The sequence below is a fragment of the Polypterus senegalus genome, chromosome 11 (genome assembly GCF_016835505.1).
Source record: "Polypterus senegalus isolate Bchr_013 chromosome 11, ASM1683550v1, whole genome shotgun sequence".
Taxonomy (NCBI): Eukaryota; Metazoa; Chordata; class Cladistia; order Polypteriformes; family Polypteridae; genus Polypterus; species Polypterus senegalus.
The window spans coordinates 160,804,615-160,818,938 of NC_053164.1; positions in this window are offsets into that span (position 1 = coordinate 160,804,615).

Sequence of the window (14,324 nt, forward strand, 5' to 3'; positions counted from 1 at the left end):
ATGCAGGCAAACCAATTAAGTATGCACACAAACCAATAGTAAATATTCATAAACCAATAGTGTTCACATGTAAAAACCAATAGATTACACACAGAAATATATGATTTATGGCCTGTTTGGCCCCTGATAGTTAAAGAATGAACAGGGCTTGTCTTTGTTTTCACTTCTGTTTACAGTGATCGGTTTGTAGCATACATTGTTGCAATGTTACTTTTCTTGGTGGTTTATTAAATTATGGATTTTTCAAATTTTCATTTTTCCATCACTGAATTACCAGAAAAGAAACAAACAAAACACTTGTTATGCAATGTTAGTTTTAATGATGTTTGCTTTGATTCCCTTTACATTTAGAGTAAAGTTATTTCCTGTAAAGGTTTTTAAGTGTGCTTAATCAAAAGTTTGCATATTCCTGTGGTACCATCATGGATTTCGATGGGCACCTTCATTTTCTGGATATTTTTGTTAGTGGTTGTTACTGCATAGCTCAGGTAGGAGGTCCACTTGTACATCATAGAGTATATGATATCATGTAGGCAGCGGCATAAAGGTCCACACTGGGTACTTCCTGGTTGTCCAAGTTTGCAAATATAGTCTGAAAAGAAAACAAATGCTTTAGTGCATTTCTTTAGCTTTTCTGGCTGTTGAAATTCTGGGTGGGTTTTACTGGTTAGTGTTCTGGTATTTTAACTCTGGTTGCACAGTCTGTTTGTTAAAAAAACTTGGACCCTTGTTTTATCTCCTGGTGCTTTTCATAAAATTGTTATTTGCCTTTCCATGGAAATGGCAGAACAGTAACCTAGCAATTAATTAAAACATTCAATCATATACACGAGAATGTTCACTGTAGAAATTGTACAACATATTATTAGACACTTTGGATAGATCCAACGAAAAGAAAGTCAAACAGTCAGTTGAATTTACTAGATCTCTCAGATTTGACCCTTAGTCTTGATGTTAAGTGAAGCTCATAAATCCGGTCCAACAGACAATAAATAAATGTTTAATGTGGAAGGTAGAAAAAAGAGGTATGGTCTATGGTGTATAGGTGAATCCTATAAATAATAATAAATCATCAGTTAGTTTATTGACTGTTGTGTTTGTAGTCAGTTCAAGAGCAGTTCTACAACCTGTGTTACAACTTTACAGATTTACCATTTGTTTTATGTTTCATGGCTTTTAGTAGTTGCTGTTTAGATTTGAATGTTTGTGCACCAATAAGCAACGTTATTCATTACTGCATTTTATTACAGAATGTCAGTTGCACCAAAGTTTTACTGTCACACCATGCGTTAAGATTATTAGTACTTTTTAGGATTTTACACTATCAAGTCTTCTTATGGACTTTTTTTTAAAGCCATTAGATCTTTTATTCCCTGTCAGATTGTGAAACTTTCTGTAGTACACTTACTGTATGATTTATTGCATAAAGGCTTATTATTAAAAGCATGAATTAATCATTGTTTCTGTTGACTTTGTTTAATAGGCTTTGGAAGATGGTATAGTTAATTATACACTGTATGCACCTTTTTACATTAAAGTACAATTATTTTTTTACAAAAAACAAAAAGCTTGTTAATAAACTCAGTGAGAATTGCAATGACTGACAATGGAAAAATGAAGACAAATGCAGTACATCAAAAAGAAAACTGTTTCATGCTTTGCTTACTTTGTGAATCTGCTAAAGAGAATGCTAAAATCTTCTTTTTATTTTTTCATGGGAATTTTCAGCTGTAGGTATTAGCTATTAGCATATTTTCTTTCCTCTACCATATGAAGAGCTAAAGGGCAGTTGTAAAATGGATTTAATTCAGATAATTTACTATTATTTAAGCAATGAAATTCCCAAGAAGCAAGTGCCTCCTTTGGATACATACGCACTTCTTACATATTTAATGAGAAACACAAAGAAGAGATTGTGTTGGTGGTTCTTCAAAATAGATAATACTAGAACATTTGAAGACTACTGAATTCTTCACATAAAATACTTTACCTACAAATAACTAAAAGAACAAAATGTAATGAAAGGGCATTAATGCTGAGGATAGCAAAGAGTTCATAATAGAAGTAGAGAAAATAAATGAGGCAAAGTGTGATTTGGATTCATCTTTAATGATTCTGTAAACTTCTGGCCAGATAGTTGGGAAAACTGGGAAACACAGGACAAATACAGATGTAATACTGATGAAATGAGGGGACAATCTAAAGTGAAGCAACTAAAAGTCAAAGAAATAAAAATTAACTATAAAGTAAAACATAAAATGAAAAAATTACAATTCCATTTTTTGCTTTTTGATAATATAACATGACAGTACAATATTATTTATTTTTTAATTTTGAAAATGTATATTTAGAGATGACTGAAGCCTTTAAAATACTTGGCATTACATTTACTATATATTTTTAAACTCTCTCTCTTCAAGCTTTTTTCAGCAATAATTTTGTTTCACATGAAGTGACTTTGACATCATAGTAGTGTAGCAATTATTGGTAGTATCCATCCATCAATCCATTTTCCAACCCGCTGAATCCGAACACTGGGTCACGGGGGTCTGCTGGAGCCAATCCCAGCCAACACAGGGCACAAGGCAGGAACCAATCCTGGGCAGGGTGCCAACCCACCGCAGGACATTATTGGTAGTATGGAAGATAAAAATGTATACATTAGGCATAAATAGCATATTACAATAGACAGCCATAAAAGTAATTAACAGCTACTAAAACATTAGATTTAGCATAAAATAGAATATCAAGTAAATAAGATAAGTCAAGCAAATGGTTAACTAAAAAAACAGTCATATTGCATTATTTTTGAAAGCTTGAGGCAGAATTGCTAGTGTGGGAAAGGACAGGACAGGACAGGAATGATGCATAGAAACTGCCCGTGCACCTGTGTGGATAAGATAGGAAGCTAAGAACAAGGTGGCATTGGTAGACATGTGAAAAACCAGCTGGATTGGTGAATCAGCATAAAGACAGCAAAAGGCTTTTGCTATAAACAAGGTCAAAATGATGTAATTCATGAAAGTAAAATTAGTATATTCAAGCACTAGCATAAATAAATATAGAAAAATATATTGAAATTAGCTCAGAAATTAAGGCAAGTCAAGCATGCCAAGCAAATGATTAAATAAAGGCATATGCCATATTTCCTTTTAATTAAAGCTTAGCTTTGGGCATCAGACAAACTGGCCTGAATGTCCGAGAAAGAGAAAGTGACAAGAGGAAAGCCCATAAATGGAAGAAGAACATCTGTACTGGCCTTGGCCAGTGAAAGAAATAAGCAAAAACAGAAACTAAAAAAATGGACAATAGGCAGTGAAATAGCAGAAGCCAGCTGCAGAGAAAGTCAGGAGATAATGATAGTTCCCTCGAGAAATAGCCCAGACAGGTGTAGAAGGGAGTCCGAGAAAAACAGTAAATGAGCTAATTGAGCGAGGTCAGAGTGATAAGAAATTATTATATAAACTTTGATTTTTAAACTGTTTGGGGCTCAGCTCAATTTGGCCATATTGGGTTGAGTCTGTGTTATTTTTTGTGTTGTTTTATTGCAATAAAGCTGTAAAACTCTGTTTGCTTATCCTGAGTCCTAATAGCCTTCATTTTCAGGTACAAAGCCTCTTGGTGGGAATTTTTTGCCACGACAGTAGGAGGCATTGTTTGAATCCTAACGTTGTCACTATCGTTGCATAATCTCCTTTGCCTACATTAGTGTTTCTTGAAGTACAGTGGAACCTCAAGATACGAACACCTCTGTATACAAGAAATTCAAGATACGAGGAAAGTATGAGCAAAAAATTCGGATCTAAATATGAGCATTGGCTCGCATAATGTGCCACGAGCCAGGCTGTGGGTATGCGTGACGCGTTTCCCGATCCGCCTCGACTCAGGGATTCACCCAAGCTGATGCTGCCAGCCCGTCAGCTCACTCAGTGTTCCTTGTTCTCTCGTAGCGTGAGGATCTACGCATTTGTGCGCTTGTGATTTCATTGTTTCGCTGTAGCAGTTCGCCGTATAAGCGTATCCAAAAATATCGTGGACATGCAGATGGAGAATAGGAGACGATTGCCCTCAAGAAGAGAGAGAGAGAGAGAGAGAGGCGCACGCGCTCAATGAGCGAGCGAGATAAGGAGAGAGAGAGAGGCGAACGAGCGAGCGAGATAAGGAGAGAGAGAAAGAGATGCGTGCGCGAGCGAGAGAGATAAGGAGAGAGAGACGCGCATGAGAGAAAAGAACCATCAGCTCAGTTATGATCACATGATGCTCAACAGACAAAGTGTATCCATATTACTCGTATTGCAAGACATTGCACGTTTTATCAAGTCAAAATTAATTAAAAAATTTAGCTCATCTTGCAAAACACTCGTAAACCAAGTTACTTGCAAACCGAGGTTCCACTTGTATATATTATTTATCAGTGTTATTTGTTAGGAAAATTCATTTTTATGTTGATATTTTTGGGGGTGCAGAACGGATTAACTGGATTTCCATTATTTTCAATGGGGAAGTTTGTTCTAGATACGAGAAATTCGCTATACAAGCTCAGTGCTGGAACGAATTAAACTCGTATCTCGAGGTTCCACTATACTCTTATTTTCTTCCTATATTCCAAAAACATTCATGTTTGGGTAATTGGACTCTCTAAACTGCTTTGTTATGAGTGTGTGTAAATATGTGCATAAATGTGCCCAGCAATGCACTAAGGGTTCATTCCTACCACATATCCAGAGTAGAATAAAATTGAATTAAGTAGTTGTGAAAATATATGGGTGAAATGAATAGATTTAATATGATGCCATAGACCAGTGATGGCCTTAGACCTTTTGCTCTTGCTGTCTAGTGTAATGTTCCATAAATTTGATTGTTAGACCTTGCAGATTTTTTTCATAAGCAGCAAAGACAGTACTTTAAGATGCTACATCACAATTTCGCAACTGTAAGCATCCTTCATAACTAAAGAGATCTTCCAAACTAGTATGTCAATTGTGATTAATAGTTAATTAATAATAGTGATTACTACTAATAAACTGATTTATAAAATAAGTTCTCCTTTGTTAGCTGACAGGTACATTATAGCCCCAAATTTACAACATATAAATAATAGCATCTGTGATGTCACATATACTGTATGTTTCGATACGAATGGCAAACTCATATCCATTATAGAAATTATGTGACTAATGACAAAGTATTAAAATGGTAAAAACTGAAAATGAAAATTGATAAAAATGAAAACACATTTTCAGAATATCCTGTAAGTAAAGCATTAAAAATAATATAAAATAATACTTAAACACGATCACATACTGACACCAGGAGCCCTGACAACATTATGCAACAGTTCTATCCAAATTCTCCCTTATAAGCTATAGCCTGCAACCATGTTGATACTCGCTTAAAGCTGGCATCACACTACATGACTTTTCTGTGTTTCAGTTCTAGTCTTCATTTATGTAATCTTAGTGAGCCATGGTGGAGATATGTTGACCACCAGTGCCTTAATATGGCTATAAAAACATAAAAAAGGGGTGTTTTAGATGATGTAAATAGAAAAACAAGACTCATCTATTTGTTATCCAGTGTTTGTTGTGCCACAACAAGACAGATAAAGGGAAAACATGGGTTGAGATTGAGGCTGAAATCATACCTGGAAAAGAAATCCACAGCCACAAGCACTGTTCGAGAGCATGTTAAATGGCTGTTAAAATGCAACAGGCTTGTGATACTTCAGATATCTGAAACTGTGTTGAAATATCATAAATGAGTCATGTAATTAATTACCCCTTGCAATGACAACTGCATAATCTGACATCCTCAAGGTGATGAGATCCAGCAGCTGCAGTTATTAAATTTGACATGCTGTCTGACTCAGTCATGTAGTGTGTTTTCTGTACTTCTCTTGTGATAAAATAAGAGTATGCAGTATAATAGCGCAACAAAAAAATATAACATAAAAAAAAATAAAATAAAAATTACATGAAACTTTTAAATACCTTAAAGGCATTTACAAATGACAGAAAGATGGATATTGTAAAAATATAATAAAAATATAAAAATATAATTAAACAATAATCAATAAACTATACATAAAATATGTCTGAATAGACAGTAAAATATTAATTGAAATGTCATTTAAATTAATGTCACTCTCTTGTGAGTCTTCCTAGAAGAAAAAGTTAAATTATATGGGACATTCAGTTAAATAAATACTCATGTGCAATAATATCTGTCAGTGCTGAACAGAGAATTCAAGTTTATGTGAATTTTGAAGTGAATACACTTGAATACTTTAATAGCATCACCTTTACATCAAAGCACTCTTCTGCACTTTGAGGGTAGCTCATGAATGATGTCAGTATAAAATTGTTATGATGTATACTCATGATGTTGGGACATGGATAATTTGAAGAGAGTCTTAATGAGCTTTAGATCTGAAAGCTCTGTCAAGCAGATGCCAATATACCTGTGAAGTGCATGGCAATCCCAAGTACTCTATAAACGTTGATAGCAGGTCCAACAGAACTCTCTCACGAAAAGATAAACTAGTTCAAATCATGGAAATGAAAAATTGTGTGTGCCATTGCAAACCAAACATTGACTGCCCCTTGCATAAATGGCAAGGGTGATTTGAACTCCTTACATACTGAGTTGTAAAAAATCTCTACATTTGCTACTAGTGCTTCATATGAAACAAACAAAGCTCAGTTTTGCAGAAGTCTAGCATGAAAGCTATAGTGTTTTCCCTTCATGTTGGTTCTATTAATATAGAGTACACATATGTCTGGTCTTTAAACCTTTTAAATATTTTCTCCAGCTCATCTATTCTGTCCAAGTTAACAGTGAACACGTTTCTTTTAACAGTCATGTAGATAGGCAAAGCTCTTTCATCATTGGCATTCAATGTGAAGAATAAATAACAGAATAATAATTATTAAAATATATTGCAGCTGTAAAGGAAATAAAAAAACAAATAATGAATGTCAGTATATTTATCACTATCAGGCCAACACCTGCAGCATCAGCAGTCCGCTGCAGGTAATTCACATTATCTTCTTCTTTCGGCTGCTACCATTAGGGGTCGCCACAGTGGATCATCTTCTTCCATATCTTTCTGTCCTCTGCATCTTGTTCTGTTACACCCATCATCTGTATGTCCTCTCTCACCACATCCATAAACCTTCTCTTAGGCCTTCCTCTTTTTCTCTTGCCTGGCAGCTCTATCCTTAACATCCTTCTCCCAATATACTCAGCATCTCTCCTCTGCACATGTTCAAACCAGCGCAATCTCACCTCTCTGACTTTGTCTCCCAACCGTCCAACTTGAGCTGACCCTCTAATGTACTTATTTCTAATCCTATCCATCCTTGTCACACCAAATGCAATCTTACCATCTTTAACTCTGCCACCTCCAGCTCTGTCTCCTGCTTTCGGTCAGTGCCACCATCTCCAATCCATGTAGCATAGCTGGTCTCATTACCGTCCTGTAGACCTTCCCTTTTACTCTTATTGATATCCATCTGTCACAAATCACTCCTGACACCCTTCTCCACCCATTCCACCCTGCCTGCACTCTCTTTTTCACCTCTCTTCCACAATCCCCATTACTCTGTACTGTTAATCCCAAGTATTTAAACTCATTCACCTTTGCCAACTCTACTCCTTGCATCCTCACCATTCCATTGACCTCCCTCTCATTTACACACATGTATTCTGTCTTGTTCCTACTGACATTCATTCCTCTCCTCTCTAGAGCATATCTCCACCTCTCCAGGGTCTCCTCAACCTGCTCCCTACTATCACTACAGATCACAATGTCATCAGCAAACATCATAGTCCACGGGGACTCCTGTCTAATGTCATCTGTCAACCTGTCCATCACCATTGCAAATAAAAAAAAGGGCTCAGGGTCGATCCCTGATGTAATCCCACCTCCACCTTGAATGCATCTGTCACTCCTACCGCAGACCTTACTACGGTCACACTTCCCTCATACATATCCTGTACAACTCTTACATCCTTCTCTGCCACTCCCATCTTCCTCATACAATACCAAAACTCCTCTTGAGGCACCCTGTCGTATGCTTTCTCCAGGTCCACAAAGACACAATGCAACTCCTTTTGGTCTTCGCTATACTTCTCCATCAACACCCACAGAGCAAACATCACATCTGTGGTGCTCTTTCTTGGCATGAAACCATACTGCTGCTCACTAATCATCACCTCACTTCTTCACCTAGCTTCCACTACTCTTTCCCATAACTTCATGCTGTGGCTAATCAATTTTATCCCCCTGTAGTTACTACAGTCCTGCACATCCCCCTTATTCTTAAATATCGGCACCAGTACACTTCTTCTCTACTCCTCAGGCATCCTCACTTTCCAAGATTCCATTAAACAATCCGTTTAAAACCTCCACTGCCATCTCTCCTAAACACCGCCATGCTTCCACAGGTATGTCATCTGGACCAACGGCTTTTCCATTCTTCATCCTCTTCATAGCTGTCCTTACTTCCTCCTTGCTAATCCGCTGCACTTCCTGATTTACTATCTCCACATCATCCAACCTCTTCTTTCTCTTGTTCTGTTCATTCATCAGCCTCTCAAAGTACTCTTTCCATCTGCTCAACACACCCTCCTCATTTGTGAGTATGTTTCCATCTTTATCCTTTATTACCCTAACCTGCTGCACATCTTTCCCAGCTCACTCCCTCTGTCTAGCCAATCGGTACAGGTCCTTTTCTCCCTCCTTAGTGTCCAACCTGTCATACAACTCATCATACACCTTTTCTTTAGCCTTCACCTCCTCTCTCTTCTCCTTGTGCCTTATCTCCTTGTACTCTTATCTACTTTCTGCATCTCTCTGACTGTCCCACTTCTTCTTTGTTATCCTTTTCCTCAGTATACTCTTCTGTACTTCTCCACTCCACCACCAGGTTTCATTTTCCTCCTTCCTCTGTCCAGATGTCACGCCAACACCCTTCTTGCTGTCACCCTTACTACATCTGCTGTAGTTTCCCAACTCTCTGGTAACTCTTCACTACCACCCAGTGCCTGTCTCAACTTCTCCCTAAACTCAACCTTGCAGTCTTCCTTTTTCTACTTCCACCATTTGATCCTTGGATCTGCCCTCACTCTCTTCCTCTTCTTGATCTCCAATGTCATCCAACAGACCACCATCCTATGCTGCTTAACTACACTTTCCTCTGCCACCACTTTGCAGTTTTCAATCTCCTTCTGCATAGGATGTAATCTGTCTGTGTGCATCTTCCTCCACTCTTGTACATAACTCTATGTTCCTCCATCTTCTTAAAATATGTATTCAACACAGCCATGTCCATCCTTTTGGCAAAATCCACTATCCTCTGACCTTCTTCATTCCTCTCCTTGACACCATACCTACCCATCACTTCCTTGTCTCCTCTGTTTCCTTCACCAACTTGTCTGTTGAAATCTGCTCCAATCAGCACTTTTTTCCCTTGGGTACACTGTTCATCACTTCATATGCACTAACAACATTCATCATCACACCTCCAATTTCCAGCTTCATAATCATTACCCTGTCTGACACTCTTTTCGCCTCCAAAACACTCTTGATATACTGTTCCTTCAGAATAACCCCTACCCCATTTCTCCTCCCATCCACACCATGCTAGAACAACTTGAATCCACCTCCGATCAACCCGGCCTTACTCCCCTTCCATTTAGTCTCTTGCACACACAATATATTAACCTTCCATCTCTCCATCATATCTGCTAACTCACTCCCCTTACCAGTCATACTGCCAACTGTCACACACATGCACTTAGGAGACAGTCAACAAGCCCAGAGGTGAGCAATTTGTTACCTGATGAAGGGTTATATTATGGTATTGATGCCTCTCTCTCTAATTTTCTAGAACTAAAGAAGACAAATAAACACTCACCTTCAACATTCCGTAATTCAGAAAATGGCTCCTCATCTACTTCGTCATCCATTACGTCACTTCTGGCTCCTGATGATGACGTCACTTCCGGTCCTCCTTCAATGACATCACTTCCAGCTCCCGGTGATGATGTCACCTCCAGTCCTCCTTCAATGACGTTACTTCCATCCTCCATTGATGAAATCACTTCCCATATTACATCATTTCCTGTATAAATCATTTCCTGTAGCCATTTTCTGACTGTATAAAAGTGATCATCACGAATGCATTGATGTTGAATGTCTGATGTTTTTTCATCTTTTTGACCAGCAATATTGCACCATAGCAATATACGAGGCAATTCCCCAACTCTTTGAAATTGTTTGTGAATTGATTTATCACAATTGGCGTAGCCAGCAGGATTAAAACTTTGTTCCAGAATGTCAGAGGGACAAGACCTAAACGGAGTTTTGAACACCGCGATGGCCGAACTTCAGCAGGAGAAAATCCAACTAGGAGACACGAGTACCCGAATGGAGGAAACCGAAGAGCGAGCAGCAGCAGCAGCAGTAAGAGTGGTGACATTGCGGTCGGTACCTCCCTTGTAAACGCATTTGATGGAAGGTGATGATGTTGAATCATATATTTTGATTTTTTAGCGTACCGCTAAATGTAATGCGTGGTCTCAAACAGAATGGGCGTACATTCTGGCACCCTATCTGAAGGGGGAAGTGCAGAGAGCCTATTATGACTTAACCGAGGAGGAGGCCACCAACTACAATGTATTATAGAAATAAATCTTTAAGCTCTACGGTGTATCAGCGGCACAGCAGGTGAGGGAGTGGTGAAAGTGGAAATTCAACCCCGAACATTCTATACGTACACAAGTGTACGAAGTATGGGGTAAAGTGGGCTGCTGGCTAAGGCCAGATGTTAGCAGTGCCCAACGTATGACCGAGTTGTTAATGGTGTAAACGGTTATAAATGCTCTCCCTGAAAACGTTGCCCAGCAAGTCCGCAAACAGTAGGTTACCTCCACGGAAAACCTCGTAGAGGTGGTGGAGTGTCATTGGGCTGTCTGTAAATCAGAAGGGTCAGAACGGTTCTCGCGACCATCCCAACAGGTTTTTGTACCTTATTCTGAGCCCACCTGATCTACTTCCGAGGTCTCCACTGGTAAAAAAGAAAAACAACCTTACCTTCCTCGCCGTTTCAAGCGTTGGGGGTAGGTCATGTATTTACTGGTTGCTCTACCACGGAGCCGATGGACTGTTCATTAGGCAAGGGAGAGAGGTATTGTGCCATGATCAACCATTTATCTTTTCCTTATGCGGGAGTTGTAATTCTTAATGGATATAAAGTTACAGCTATGTTCGATTCCGGGAGTAACATATCTATTGTTGCTCGCCATTATGTTTTACCGCGACAGTGGGTTAACACTAAGATCTGTCAGAAATGTATACACGGGGAAACCTGATATTACAGAGCCGCCTCCTGTGTCATTACGGTGGAAAATGTCATGAAAACCACATTAGTGGCCATAATGGCTGATCCACCTTATCCGGTGATACTAGGGCGGAACTAGTCTAATAATAATGCCGGTAAAAACACTATTACTCCTAGATTAAAAGAGGGCATGTTTATAGTTGGGAAAAACAATAATCAGACTGTCTCAACGCCGTGTATTAATTCCCTTAGTCCTACTACTGATAGAATAGCAAATGGTGATGAAGGTCCATCAGGCACTACAAGAGGCAACCCACCTTCCATACGACCTGAGAGGACTGAAACTCCGCCCCTTGAGGTCGCTCAAGATCCCATAAATGAATTGGCTTCACAATTTAAATTTACTCCCTTGTCATTTAAAAGGGAACAATGGAATGATGATTCCTTAAAGTTTGCAAGAAATGCTGTTGTATGAGTAAACGGGCATATGTCTAACGATTCCATATCGTGAATGCCCTACTTTGTCATAAAAAATGATTTATTACATCATGTGGCTGAACATGAAAGAGAAATTAGAATATTGTTGTTAATACCACGTACTTATCAGCGGCAAGAGTGTGAATTAGCACATGTTCATTTACTCGGAGCCCATTTGGGGACCGAAAAAACTTTATAAAGAATTAAGTTCAGATTTCATTGGCCTGGAATAAACGAGAAGGTCAGACGTTTCTGTACTTCATGTCCAGAATGTCAGATTCGTCAGATTCCTAGGTGGGACCGTGTTCCTCTTATCCTTCTACCCCTAATTGATGCCCCATTTGAAAGGGTCGGAGTTGATCTTGTAGGACCCATTGAACTCTCATTAAGAGGTCATAAATATATATTAGTCATGGTATATTATGCCACACGTTTTCCTGAAGCTGTTCCATTGCACTCAGCCAATTCTAAACCAAATTGCACGGGAACTTGTAGGGATATTCACCCGTGTGGGGATTCCCAAAGAGGTATTAAGAAACCCAGGAACTCCTTTCACTTCAGAGATTTTCAGGAAGGTTGCTAGGTTACTGCAAATAAAAACATCTAAAAACATTGGTCTATCACAGATGCCATTTGCAATTCAAATAAGAGAGCGCAGATGTGCTTTCTCTCCCTCCTGTTGCACTCATACTCTGCCAGTAGCAAAAGTTCTGCATTTTTTCCTCCACTTCAAGGTTGCTTCATTTTGCTTTAAATTGTTACATTGTTGTGGCTGGTGGAGCTCAAGCCATTCATAGCAGCGGTAACACCCATGCTTAGGCCAGCAAAGCATGCTTCTAATTCAGAAATGAAAACATCTATTTTACAATCTTCAAACTTTTGCTTTCTGCCTCTCTTCTCTTGTCACCATTGTCTCACCTCTGTTCTTTATGTTTGAGGTTGATTAGCATGGTGCATATGTTTTTTTGAGAGCAGCAACCAAACTAAGTTTATGCTGCATTCACATACATTAGAACATTAGAAAAATTTAGGCAACAAGAGGCCATTCACCCTAACAATGTTCGCCAATCCTATCAATTTAATTCTTCTAAAAAACATCAAATCTAGTTTTGAAAGTTCCTAAAGTCTTACTGTCTACCACACTACTTGGTAGCTTATTCTAAATGTGTATGGTTCTCTGTGTAATGGAAATAATCCTAATGTTTCTGCAAAACTTTCCATTAATAAGTTTCCAATTTTATTCTAGTGTTCTTGATTAACTCATTTTAAAATAACAGCCCCAATCTACTATGGTAATTCCCTTCATAATTTTAAACACTTTAATCATGTCACCTCTTGATCTTCTTTTGCTTAAGCTGAAAAGGCTCAGCTTTTTTAATCTTTTTCATAATTCATCCCCTGTAGCCCTGGAATCAGCCTAGTTGCTCTTCTCTGGACCTTTTCTAGTGCTGTTATGTCCTTTTTGTAGCTTGGAGACCAAAACTGCATACAGTATTCCAGATGAGGTTTCACCAGTGTGTTTTAAAGCTTGAACATAACCTCCTTGCACTTGTACTCCACACATCGGGCTATATAACTTCTATATAAATTCTGTTTGCCTGTGAGGAACTCAGGAAATTGATAGCATAGAGTTAACTACTTCTCCCAAATCCTTATAAGGTGTACTCTCAATTTTCAGACTTCCCATTGTGTATTTATACCTAACATTTTTACTGACATTAAATTTAATCTGACACAAATCTGCCCAGTCCTGTATGAGGTCCAAGTCTTTCTGTAATGATTTAACAGATTCTGAATTATCTGCCAATCCACCTATCTTTTTATCAACTGCAATTTTGACCAGCTTGTTACTTATATTCCTATCTAAATACTTTATATATATTAAAAATAGCAGCGGCCCTAGCACTGAACTCTGTGGAACACCACTCTTAACATCGGCCAATTCTAATAAGGTGTGTCTAAGCCAATTCCACACCCATCTAAAAACATCACCTAAACTCCAACTTCTTTTAGTTTGATGACCACCCTCTCATGTGGCACCTTATCAAATGCTTTCTGAAGGTCAAGATAAATAATATCAAAGCTCCACTTTGCTCAAAACTTTTTGTTGCTTCCTTGTAGAATTCTAGCATCTTCCTCTTCTGAACCCATTCTGACTGTTCAGAAAAACTTCTGTTCTTGCCATATGATTCGAAATCTTATCATTAAAAATTTCTTCCATTAATTTTCCTGTGATGCATGTGTGGTCGAAGGTTCAAGGGAAACAGCAGACAGACACTGATAAGAATAAAAATATACAGTTTCTAATTTTTAGTGAGTGGAGATACCCTTGCAGCCTGCCAGCTATGTCAGTGACAGTTACTAGCAAAAAAGCCCCCAATCTTGCAGGGGGTGAGTTCCCTTTTATAACAGACTTCAGAGTCAAGCTTAGCATGAGACAAGATTACACAATAGTTTGGGGGGGGTTCAGTACTATGCCCAAGGGTTACATCATTTGGTTCA